Genomic DNA, 13,413 nt, shown 5'->3' with positions numbered 1-13,413 from the left:
CTCCAAGAACATGTATAAATGGGTAGGGCTAAGGTCATATGACGACTCATGAATCCTACCAATTCAAGTATAAAAAGGAAGTTCAAGTAGACTTGCAAGAAGAACGCTCATGAAAGTCAGGAAGCAAGGAATTGAGCATCGAACCCTCACCAGAAGTGTTTGCACTCTAGTCGCTCAAGTGTGTAGGGTCGATTCTCTCAATTCTCCCCTAATCATGCTTTCCAAGATTTGTTTTTCATCTAACAATCAATAATTATTCAATGCATGCATACATTCATCATGAGGACTTTTTCAAAGGTTGTAATGGGGCTAGGGTCAAGGTAGGATCATATATGGATAAGTGGACTAGAATTTGAATCTTTGATTGACTTAAGCTTTCCCACCTAACCTATATAATAGCCTATACAATTAAGTGCTAACATAACTATCATCCTTCACTTTTTCACATACTCATGCATTTTCTTTTTTCATTTCACAACACTTATGCATTGACTCTTATTGGACTCACTTGGGGGCACTTTGTCCCCCTTTTTATTGTTTTTCTTCTTTTTATTTCTTTTTCTATTTTTTTTTCTTTTTTTCTTTTCTTTTTCACATTTATTTTTTTTCTTTTTCTTCTTCTTTTGTTTTTCTCATTTTTTTTCTTTCTTTCAAGCTACATACAAGAACATCAATGCATAAGGTTTATACATTTAATCAATACATGAGTATGCACCCAATTCCTAAATATAGAAATACAAAACACCCTTTTATCCCAACCAATGTTCCCAAATCTCCCTAAATTTGAATAATAAACACTCTCACTAGCCTAAGCTAATCAAAGATCCAAACAAGGGACTTTTATTGTTTTCCGCTTTAGGCTTGTAATGTGCTAAAATAAAGAACAATTGGGTTAAGCGTAGGCTCCAAATTGGTTAACAATGGAGAGTAAAAGGTAGGCTATTTGGGTAAGTGAGCCAATGAAACAATGGCCTCAATCATATAAGTGCTTGAATACAAGGAATAATAGGCATATAGAATTAAACAAATCAAATATCGCAATCATAGAAAGAGAACAATTACACACAAGAAGGGAAAATAAGTGGTTATAAGATGTAACCATGTCATTAGGCTCAAAACTCACAAGCTTGTGTTCTTAGCTCAAAAACCATGTTCCAAAATAAATTCTTCAAGCAAGTTCAACAAAAAAAATTTTACAAATTGGTAGGGTGCCCTAAAACAGTTTCTTGGAAAAGAAATCATCACCCTAACCAAGTAGTCCTAATAAGAAAGAAGTGGTAAAAAATATGTACAAATTCTAACTACATCCAACCTATCATGCAATGCAACAACTAGCTAATATTGGTATTGAAAAAGAAAATTGTTACCCATGGAGATCGGTCGGACGATCTCCCTACACTTAAAAATTGCACCGTCTTCGGTGCATGCAAAGAAGAGCAACGTGGATGGGTTGCTACAATTGATTAGCCTCCTTAAAAGATTGTGCGGATGAACTTGTTTGTTGCCCCCATTTAGAAACTTTTTCTTTTTCCTTCTTGGTGGCCAACCTAAAAGGAGAGAAAAAGAAAGAAAATTAAGCCTACAACAAAGATATCAATGCAAATAGAACGTAGGCGGGGGCTAATGCCAAGTAAGAGTATGGTTCTCTACTACATGGTAGCTACGACATGTGAGTGAGAAAACAATAGAAGCCAAGGCATATCAACTAATACTTGATGCAAGAATAGAGTCAAAGCATGAAGAGCATTTAAAAGCATCAAGTTCGAACAAGAAAGAGTGGGTCATAAAAGACAATATGAGATCATATCAATGCACAAAGACACAAGAGTCATAAAAGATTGAGCATTGATGTTAAAAGTTTCATCACCCAACAATATTAAACAAGTCAAGAGGCACAAAAATAATGCAAGAAATTCTCAACAATTGAGTAGGAATATGCAACACCATTATTAAAATGAGAAACGTAGAAAATAAAATGAAAACAGACTATAAAAACAAAATTGAAATGCAAAGAATAGAAGTATACGAATGCGATAAACAAAAGAAAATGGAAGAGGAGAAAAAAAAAACTCTTTTTTTTAACCGATGTGGACGCGTCATGCACGCTCACGCGTCGATGCGCAGATTGGCATAAGGACGCATACGCGCCAGGTGCGCGCACGCGTGGGTCGGATTAGGCGCAGGGCATAGCGTTAGCCCAAGGTTGGCCCAACTCTCTGGAAAATATACCAGGAGGGTAGGTGGCGCTATCGACGTGCGTGCGTACAGCGTGCGTACGCATGCATTGCGCAATTAGTATCAAGGACGCGTACGTGCCAAGTGCACATACGCGCGGGGTAGTTTGTGCCTAAGGTGCAATGTTCGCACAGTACAGGTATAACTCTCAGGTTTTTAGCTGGGGTGGAATTTTTGCATTCACGCGTACGTGCCATGTACGCGTCCACGTGGATGGTCGAAAATGCTTGGATCACACGTTCGTGAGCATGATGCATACGCGTGGGTTGGTGCTCTGTTTTTCAAAATTTTTCCAAGTTCTTGCACCAAGCCAAGCCTTCCAAACCTCCAAACAGCTACCAAAATGCCATAAAACCTTATTCAAATTGCTAATCTACCAAATAAAATTAACTAATCAAACAAAACTTGAAATTAAACCTATTCTTAGCAATATTTACAAAAAAAGAAAATGAAAAAAATTTACCATGGTGGGTTGTCTCTCACCTAACACTTTTGTTTATTGTCCTTAAGTTGGACTTATGGGAAGCTCCTCATCAAGGTGGCTTGTGCTTGAACTCATCTTGGAACTCCCACCAATGCTTGGTTCTCCATTGTGCCCAAAGATTTCTAATAAGTTGCACCAAGTCTTGATGGAGTTCCTCACAAGCTTGGGGCTCCCAAAGTCGTTCCTCTTCTTATAATCCGGGATCCCATACCTTATTTTTACACCCGTCTTGAAGTTGATTCTCATTATTAGTCCATCCGGGTGGTGAGCAAGATAAATTCTCTATGAAGTGCCCAACAATCCTCCTAGACCTATCTAGTTGAGCACTATTCCAACCTTTATGTTCCATCTTTCATGTATCAACCATAATGAACCTTGATTTGCAACACCAACCACGAAACATCTTTGTTTACGCTTCATCCCACAAAGCATCCTAAGTTGACCATCCGTTTCAAGCAAGCCATATACGAGTGGGATAATAAAGGTAATAGAAATAAATTTACCCACTCAAATGTAGGAGTAGATGGCAAGATAGGCAAAAAAGCTCCTATGGGTCTTGATAAAGCATAACTAACTCTCATCCTTCTTTTTCTAAGGACTTCCACCTCTTTACAAGATTCCTCAAATGTAATCCTTTATTCAACAATTTTATCTAAGCCCTTTCCCTTACCCAAATCATAGTTAGGAGGATGAGAGAAGTTTACCTCCACAACACTTCCAAGTTCACCGGGAAAAGGTTCTCCAAGTGCAAAGGATTCTTCACCACTAAGACTTGATGCTTGATCTTGATTGCCAAGGGAACTCAATTCTTGCTCTATCCCGTCCAACTCTTCATATGGGATATGCCTTGGAGGTTGTGCACATTCCTCCTTGACATCAATTTCAATCTTTTTAGAGGGGTTTTCTTCAACTCTAGGTTCCCATGGGGGTTTCGCATCTCCTAGGTCCTCAACCACTTCTTCCTTTTCTTCAATAATCCTAGCTTCCTCCAATTGTTCCAACACAAAGCAACTTCCCTCATTTCCCACCGGAGTTTCCAATCTCTCCTTCATGATATGCTCTTCATTAGATTCTCCACATGTAGCCATGGGAGTTCCTTGAGTGTTCAAGCATTGGGAGGCTAATTGATTTGTTACCGCATCCAAGGCGGCCATGAAATTTTGCACATCCCTTTTCATCTCTTCTTGCCCTTGAACAAGAACACCAAGGATGTCATCCATTGGAGGTTGGGGTGGATGGAAGGGTTCATCATTTTGGGGGAAGGGTTCATAATAGGAAGGTGGTTCATCATAGTGAGGATGTGGTGGTTCTATGTACTCCATTTGTTCTACTTGTTGCTCAACACACTCCAAACCAAGTTGAAATTCTGTAGTTCCCTTCATGCTACCCTCTTCGGTTACTCCTCCACAATCATTCTTGGACCTATGGTATGAGTCCCATGCATCTAACCTTTCACGGATGGTTGCTTGAAGCTAATCCATTGCTTCCTTAAAAGACGGACATGTATATTCTTCCATGGAGGGTTGTGGTGGAAGGTAGAATCCATCTTGTGGTTGAAAATTTGCATCTATTGGAGGTGGTTCATCTTTATCATAATATGGAAGAGGTGGTTCTTGGAAGGGTTGATATTGTGGTGGTTTCATATATGATTCATATGGCTCAAAGGGTGGTTGGTATGGTGGATATGGATTAGGATCATATGGATGTAGTTGGTGAAAAGGAGCTTGTGAGTATGGTTAAGGGCTATGTTGAGGACATGGCTCATAGGCATATGGTGGTGGTTCTTGATAGTCACAAGGAGATTCACCATAGTCATCGGATTGGTATGCATCATAGAATGGCTCTTATTCATAGTGTATTGGTGGACGTTGTTGCCATGAAGATTGATCATATGCATATGGCTCCTCCCACCTTTGGTTGTTCCACCCTTGATACATCTCTTCAATGTAATCTCCACTTCCTACAACATAGTTGTAATCACACTCATAGCCAAAGTGAGAATTCATGATGAAAAGAAAATAAAAACAAAAACTAATAAGAAACAATGAAACAAAGTCCTAAACTAGCAAGACCAACAAGCAATCCAAAAATCAAACTATTCACACTAGCAACAAAATTCTAATGGAAAACAAGAGAAACAAAATTCTATAACTAGCAAATAAAGCAAAAAGCAAGATATTCACACTATTCACATATATACAATAACCAATAACATAACACCATTGCAATTCCTCGGCAACGGCGCCATTTTGATGAATAATTTTTTGTGTGATTTAGAATTTCACAATAAACTCTCGTTGCAAGTATAGTTTCAAAACCAACAATAATCCTTTCATACAAAAGATTGTTTGTCACAAGTACAAACCCCTAAAATTAATAACCGAAGTATTCAAACCTCAGGTCGTTCTCCCTAGGAATTGCAACAAAGTGTTCTTGTTATTGGTTATGAGTTATGTTTGGGGTTTTGATAAGAGCCATGAAAAGTAAGTGGCAATGGAAGTAAACTAATAGCTAAAAAGGTCTTGGCAAGGGTTGGCGGTCAAGGATCTCTATCCTAATCAGTAACCACAACTTCAAAATTAGCAAGGATCAATCCCATTAAGTCATCCTCTAACTAGTAGTAAAGGAAAGTCAAATGAGCTATATCAATCCTAGTCCAGAAGTCCTAACTCTCCACTAATTCAATTAGTGAGAACTAGAGTTAATAGATCCCAATCATCAATTACTTGGACATTAGTAACTCAAGAGTTCCTAAGTTACCTTTCCAAGCCAAGAGCACAAAAATCTACTCTAACATCCTTCCAAGCATTTCATCAAACACTTAGAAGGCATAAAAGGAAAGCATAGTAAAATTGCAAGGAAAGTAAATCTACACTACTCAATTGCAAGGAATTAAACAACAACAAATCAAATGAACAATAAAGGAAATCAAAACATGAATTGCATAAAAAGGAAAATGGAAGAACAAAAATGCATCAACATAAAGTAGAGAATTACAAAAATTAAATGTTAAACTAGAGAGAAGAGATGTAGAAGAAGAAGAATTACAAAAAAAAGTGAATCAAAGCATGAAATTAACCTAGATCTAAGAATTCCTAATCTAGATCTAACCTAATCCTAATCCTAGAGAGACGTGAGAGCTTCTCTCTCTAGAAACTAAATTTCCCTCCTAAAACTTAAACTAAAACTAACTATGACTAAAGATGCCTCATCCCTCTTCAATCCTTGGGTTAAATAGCATCAGAAATGAGTTGGATTGTGCCCAAAATGCTCCTAAAATTGCTGGCCATGAGTTGCATTAAGTGAATCACGTGCAGCCATCGGCGCGTACGCGTACAGTGCACCTACGGATTCTTATACGAGTGGCAACTATGGCATATCTTATATCATTTCGAAGCCCCGGATGTTAGATTTCCAACGCAACTAAAACCGCATCATTTGGACCTCTGTAGCTCAAGTTATGATCAATTAAGTGTGAAGAGGTCGGGCTTGACAGCTTTGCGATTCCTTTATTTCTTCATGAGTTCGCCATTTCTACATGCTTTTTCTTCATTCTCTTGATACAATCTTTGCCACCTAAACCTGTAATCACTTAACAAACATATCAAGGCATCTAATGGAATCAAGGTGAATTAAATTTAGCTATTTTAAGTCTCAAAAAGCATGTTTTCACCATTAAGCACTGATGAGCGGATAATTTATACGCTTTTTGGCATTGTTTTTAGGTAGTTTTTAGTAGGATCTAGCTACTTTTGGGATTTTTTTATTAGTTTATATGCAAAATTCATATTTTTGGACTTTACTATGAGTTTGTTTGTTTTTTTGTGATTTCAGGTATTTTCTGGCTGAAATTGAGCGACCTGAGCAAAAATCTGATACAGAGGCTGACAAAAGACTGCTGATGCTGTTGGATTCTGACCTCCCTGCACTCGAAGTGGATTTTTCTAAAGCTACTATACATCAAATGGCGCACTCTCAATTGAGTTGGAAAGTAGACATCCAGGGCTTTCCAGCAATATATAATAGTCCATACTTTGCTCGAGTTTTGACGATGCAAACTGGCGTTCAAACGCCCCTTCTCTGCCCTATTCTGAGGTTAAAACGCCAGAACTGGCATAAAAGTTGGAGTTAAACACCCAAACTTGCACCAAAGCTGGCGTTTAACTCCAAGAGAGGTCTCTACACAAGTAAAGCTCAATGCTCCGCCCAAGCACACACCAAGTGGGCCCAGAAGTGGATTTCTGCATCATTTACCTATTTCTGTAAACCCTAGTAGCTAGTTTCATTATAAATAGGACTTTTTACTATTGTATTTTCATCTTGGAATCTTGGGACCATTGTTCACGTTTTGGGAGGCTGGCCATTCGGCCATGCCTACCCTATTTGCACTTATGTATTTTTAATGGTGGAGTTTCTACACACCATAGATTAAGGTGTGGAGCTCTGCTGTACCTCGAGTTTTAATGCAAGTACTACAATTTTCTATTCAACTCAAGCTTATTCTTGTTCTAAGATATTCACTCGCACTTCAACTTGATAAATGTGATGATCCGTGACATTCATCATCATTCTCACCTATGAACGCGTGACTGACAACCACTTCCGTTCTACTTACGATTGAGCGTGTATCTCTTAGCCTCCATTCCGAAAGATCAGAGTCTTCGTGGTATAAGCTAGAATTATTGGCAGCCATTCCTAAGATCTGGAAAGTCTAAACCTTATCTGTGGTATTCCGAGTAGGATTTGAGAAGGGATGACTGTGACGAGCTTCAAACTCGCGAGTATTGGGCGTAGTGACAGACGCAAAAGGATCACTGGATTCTATTCCAACATGATCGAGAACCGATAGATGATTAGCCGTGCGGTGACAGCGCATTTGGACAATTTTCACTGAAAGGACGAGAGGTAGCCATTGACAATGGTGATACATGAACATACAGCTTGCCATAGAAAGGAGTATGAAGGATCAGATGAAGGAAGTAGGAAAGCAGAGATTCAATAGGGATGAAGCATCTCTATACGCTTATCTGAAATTTCCACCAATGAATTACATAAGTATCTCTATATTTATTTTATGTTTTATTTATCTTCTAATTATGAAAACTCCATAACCCATTTCAATCTTCCTGACTGAGATTTACAAGGTGACCATAGCTTGCTTCAAGCCGACAATCTCCGTGGGATCGATCCTTACTCACGTAAGGTATTACTTGGACGACCCAGTGCACTTGCTGGTTAGTTGTGCGAAGTTGTGACAAAGTGTGATTCACGTTTGAGATCTCCAAGTCTTTAGCGCCATTGTTGATGATCACAATTTCGTGGACCAAGTTTTTGGCGCCGTTGCCGGGGATTGTTCGAGTTTGGACAACTGACGGTTCATCTTGTTGCTCAGATTTGGTAAATTTTCTTCTTGTTTTAACCATTATTTTGCTTTCAAAAAAGTTTTCAAAAATCTTTCAAAATTTTTCCTCTTTTTCGTTCTTCTAAAAATAATTCTCGAAAAAAATCCAAAAAAAATCATAAAATCATAAAAACCTAAAAATATTTCATGGTTCTTGTTTGAATCTAGGGCCAAACTTTAAGTTTGGTGTCAATTGCATGATTTTAATTGTCTTGCAATTTTCGAAACACATGCATTGTGTTCTTGATGATCTTCAAGTCATTCTTGATGAATTGCTTTGTTTGATCTTCATGATTTATTGATTTGCACTGCATGATGTTCTACATATACATTATTGCATTCATATGGCCCAAACATGAGAAAGTTCTAAGTTTGGTGTCCTCCATATTTTCTTTCATTAAGAAAACTGAGTTTTTGATGTTCATCTTGATCATCAAGATTGTTCTTGGTGTTCATCTTGACGTTCATAATGTTCTTACATATATCTTGTGTTTTAATCCAAGAATTATATGTTTTTACTCATTTTGTTGTTTTTCAAAATTGAAAACATATCTTCTTGAATAAAGGATTTAGCAAAATGAAGATCCAAGAACATAAAGCAGAGGAATTATAGAGAAAAAGATGGGCGTTCAAAACGCCCAGTGAAGAAGGAAAACTGGCGTTTAAACGCCCAAACTATGCAGCAATTGGGCGTTAAACGCCCAAAACATGCAGCTCCTGGGCGTTTAACGCCAGGATGACACAAGGAGAGGAATTTTGTTTTCAAATCAAATCTTTTTCAAATCTTCATATTTTTTTTTAAATCAAATCTTTTTCAAATCAAATATTTTCAATCATGTCTTTTTCAAAATTATTCAAACATATCTTTTTAAAAAAAAATCAAATCTTTTTAATTTCCTTTTCAAATCTTTTTCAAAATAAATTTCAATCATATCTTTTCAAACATATCTTTTTTAAATCATATCTTTTTCTAAATCAATTTCAAAATCTTTTCTAACTTCTTATCTTTTCAAAATTGATTTTCAAATCTTTTTCAACTAACTAATTGACTTTTTGTTTGTTTTAGTATTTCTTATCTTTTTCAAAACCACAACCAATTTTTCAAAATTATTTTAAATTTTCATTTTTTTCAGTTATTAAATTTTTCGAAAATTTCCCCCCTTCTCTCATCTGTTTCTATTTAAACACTAACATCCCTCCTCCATTGTCAATTCGAACTCTATCTCTCTTTGTGCGTTTGAAATTTTACCTACCTCCTTCTTTTATTCTTATTTTCCTCTGACACCTCAAGGAATCTCTATACTGTGACATAGAGGATTCCATATTCTCTTTGTTTTTTTCTCTTTCATATGAGCAGGAACAAAGATAAAGGCATACTTGTTGAAGCTGATCCTGAACCTAAAAGGACACCGAAGAGGAAGCTAAGAGCAGTTAAAGCACAAAACTATAAAGAGGACCTCACTGAAATTTTCGAAAAGGAAGTAGCAAAAGAAACAATTATGGCCAAACCAAACAACAATGCAAGGAAGATGCTTGGTGATTTTACTACACCAACTTCCAACTTCTATGGAAGAAGCATCTCAATCCCTGCCATAGGAGCAAACAATTTTGAGCTAAAGCCTCAATTAGTTTCTCTACTACAACAGAACTGCAAGTTTCATGGACTTCCATCAGAAGACCCTTATCAGTTCTTAACTGAGTTCTTGCAGATCTGTGATACTGTTAAGACCAATGGAGTTGATCCTGAAGTCTACAAGCTTATGCTTTTCCCTTTAGATGTAAGAGACAAAGCTAGAACATGGTTGGACTCACAACCTAGAGATAGCATGGACTCTTGGGATAAGCTAGTCACGGCTTTTTTAGCCAAGTTCTTTCCTCCTCAAAAGCTGAGCAAGCTTAGAGTGGATGTTCAGACCTTCAGACAAAAAGATGGTGAGTCCCTCTATGAAGCTTGGGAAAGATACAAGCAATTAACCAAAAAGTGTCCTTCTGACATGCTTTCAGAATGGACCATGTTAGATATATTCTATGATAGTCTGTCTGAATTTTCCAAGATGTCACTGGACCACTCTGTAGGTGGATCCATTCACCTAAAGAAAATGCCTGCAGAAGCTTAGGAACTTATTGAAATGGTTGCAAATAACCAATTCATGTATACCTCTGAGAGGAATCCTGTGAGTAATGGGACACCTCAAAAGAGAGGAGTTCTTGAAATTGATGCTCTGAATGCCATACTGGCTCAGAACAAAATATTGACCCAACAAGTCAATATGATCTCTCAGAGTCTGAATGGATTGCAAAATGCATCCAACAGTACTAAAGAAGCATCTTCTGAAGTAGAAGCTTATGATCCTGAGAACCCTGCAATGGCAGAGGTGAATTACATGGGTGAAGCCTTTGGAAACACCTATAATCCTTCATGGAAAAATCATCCAAATTTTTCATGGAAGGATCAACAAAAGCAAGGCTTCAATAATAACAATGGCGGAAGAAACAGGTTTAGCAATAGCAAACCTTTTCCATCATCATCTCAGCAACAGACAGAGCATTTTGAGCTGAATCCTTCTAGCTTAGCAAACATAGTCTCTCATCTATCTAAGGCCACTTTTAGTTTCATGACTGAAATAAGATCCTCCATTAGAAATTTGGAGGCACAAGTGGGCCAGCTGAGTAAAAGGGTTACTGAAACTCCTCCTAGCACTCTCCCAAGCAATACAGAAGAGAATCTCAAATGAGAGTACAAGGCCATTGATATAATCAACATGGCCGAAACCTTAGAGGAGGAGGAGGACATGAATACCAATGAGGAAGACCTCAGGGGACGTCCAATGGTCAGTACGGAATCCCCTAATGAGGAACCAAAGGAATCTGAGGCTCATACAGAGACCATAGAAATTCCCTTGGACCTCTTTTTACTATTCATGAGCTCTGATGACTATTCATCTTCTGAAGAGGATGAAGACATTGTTGAAGGGCAAGTTGCCTAATATTTAGGAGCAATTATGAAGCTGAATGCCAAGCTGTTTGGTAATGAGACTTGGAAGGAAGAGCCTCCCTTGCTCACCAATGAACTGAATACATTGGTTCAGCAAAATTTACCTTAAAAGAAGCAGGATCCTAGTAAATTCTTAATACCCTGTACCATAGGCACCATGACCTTTGAAAAAGCTCTGTGTGACCTGGGGTCGAGGATAAACATGATGCCACTCTCTGTAATGGAGAAACTGGGAATCTATGAGGTACAGGCTGCCAAATTCTCATTGGAGATGGCGGATAAATCTATGAAAAAGGCTTGTGGACTAGTAGAGGACGTGCTAATCAAGGTTGAAAGCCTTTACTTTCCTACTGATTTCATAATCCTAGACACTAGGAGGGATAAGGATGAGTCCATCATCCTTTGAAGACCCTTCCTAGCCATAGCAAGAGCTGTAATTAATGTTGACAGAGGAGAGTTGATCCTTCATGTGAATGAAGAATGCCTTGTAGTAAAGACTCAAGGTTCTCCATCTGTAACCATGGAGAGTAAGCATGAAGAACTTCTCCCAATACAGAGTCAAACAGAGCCCCCACATTCAAGCTCTAAGTTTGGTGTTGGAAGGCCGCAGCCAAACTCTAACTTTGGTGTTGAGAGATCTCAACCATACTCTGATCATCTGTGAGGCTCCATGAGAGCTCACTGTCAAGCTATTGACATTAAAGAAGCGCTTATTGAGAGGCAACCCAATTTTATTTTAATTTTATCTATATTATTTTGTTTTCTTTTAGGTTGATGATCATGTGAAGTCACAAAAACAATTAAAAAAATAAAGAAGAAAATCAAAAATAGCATTGAAAACAGCACACCCTAGAGGAAGGACTTATTGGCGTTTAAACGCCAGTAAGGGTAGCATAATGGGCGTTTAAACGCCCAATCTGGCACCTTTCTGGGCGTTTAAACGCCATAATAGGGCACCAGACTGGCGTTTAAACACCAGAACAGGACAACAAACTAGCATTTAGACGCCAAAACAGGAAGGAAAGCTGGCGTTTAAACGCCAGAACAGGGCAGTAGACTGGCGTTTAAACGCCATGATTGCACTCTAAGGAGTTTTGAATGCCCAATTGGAGCAGGGATGAGAATTCCTTGACCCCTCAGGATCTGTGAACCCCACAGGATCCCCACCAACCTCAACTCACTCTCTCTCCTCTTCACACCTTTCTACAACACTCTTCCTCAAATACCCTTCACCAATCACCTCCATATCTCTTCCCCAAATACCCTTCACCAATCACCCCCTTAACTCTTCCCTAAAAACCCCACCCACCTTTAAAATTTAAAATCATTTCCCTCCCAAACCCACCCAAACCATTCGGCCACTCTCCCTATAAATTCCCCCCTTCACCCCTTCATTTTCACACATCACAACCACCTTTTTCTACCTTTGGCTGAACTCTATACACCCTCTATCTCCTCCATTTTCTTTTTCTTCTACATCTTTCTTTCTTCTTTTTCTCAGGGACGAGCAAATATTTTAAGTTTGGTGTGGTAAAAGCATTGCTTTTGTTTTTCCACAACTATTTATGGCATCTAAGGCCGGAGAAACCTCAAGAAAGAGGAAAGGGAAGAGAAAAGCTTCCACCTCCGAGTCATGGGAGATGGAGAGATTCATCTCAAAGGTCCATAGCTCAATAGTAGAGCATTTGACTGCACATCAAGAGAGCCCACTCATGGACCTCAACAAAAGCATGAGGAATTCCCTCATCAAGAAATTCCTGAGATGCCTCAAGGGATGCAATTTCCTCCACACAATTATTGGGAGCAACTCAACACTTCTTTGAAAAGCTTGAGTTACAACATGGACCAATTAAGGGTGGAACACCAAGAGCACTCCATCATTCTCTATGAGATTAGAGAAGATCAAAGAGCTATGAGGGAGGAGCAACAAAGGCAAGAAAGAGACATAGAGGAGCTCAAGAGCACCATTGGTTCTTCAAGAGGAGGAAGACGCTACCCTCACTAAGGTGGACTCATTCCTTAATCTCCTTGTCTATTTATTTTTCTATTTTTTGGCTTTATGTTGTATGTTCTATCTATGTTTGTATCTTCACTACATGATCATTAGTGTCTAATGTCTATGTCTTAAAGCTATGAATAAATCCATGAATCCTTCACCTCTCTCACATGAAAAATGTGCTTAATAACAAAAGAACAAGAAGTACTTGGATTTCAAATTTTATCTTGAAATTAGTTTCATTATTTTGACGTGGTGGCAATACTTTTTGTTCTTTGAATGAATGATTGAACAGTGCATAT

General features: G+C 38.3%; 1 non-coding gene across 1 annotated transcript; it reads right to left on the bottom strand.

Moving 5' to 3' along the window:
* Positions 1 to 10,012: 10,012 nt before the first annotated feature.
* Positions 10,013 to 10,120, bottom strand: LOC130959776 (small nucleolar RNA R71). Its single transcript, XR_009078843.1, has one exon. It is a non-coding gene; the product is annotated as a small nucleolar RNA R71 (small nucleolar RNA).
* Between the last annotated feature and the right edge of the window lie 3,293 nt (positions 10,121 to 13,413).

This window comes from Arachis stenosperma, chromosome 10 (assembly GCF_014773155.1).
Source record: "Arachis stenosperma cultivar V10309 chromosome 10, arast.V10309.gnm1.PFL2, whole genome shotgun sequence".
Taxonomy (NCBI): domain Eukaryota; kingdom Viridiplantae; phylum Streptophyta; class Magnoliopsida; order Fabales; family Fabaceae; genus Arachis; species Arachis stenosperma.
The sequence above is the reverse complement of the archived record's forward strand: the minus strand, read 5'-3'. Positions and strand labels throughout refer to the sequence as shown.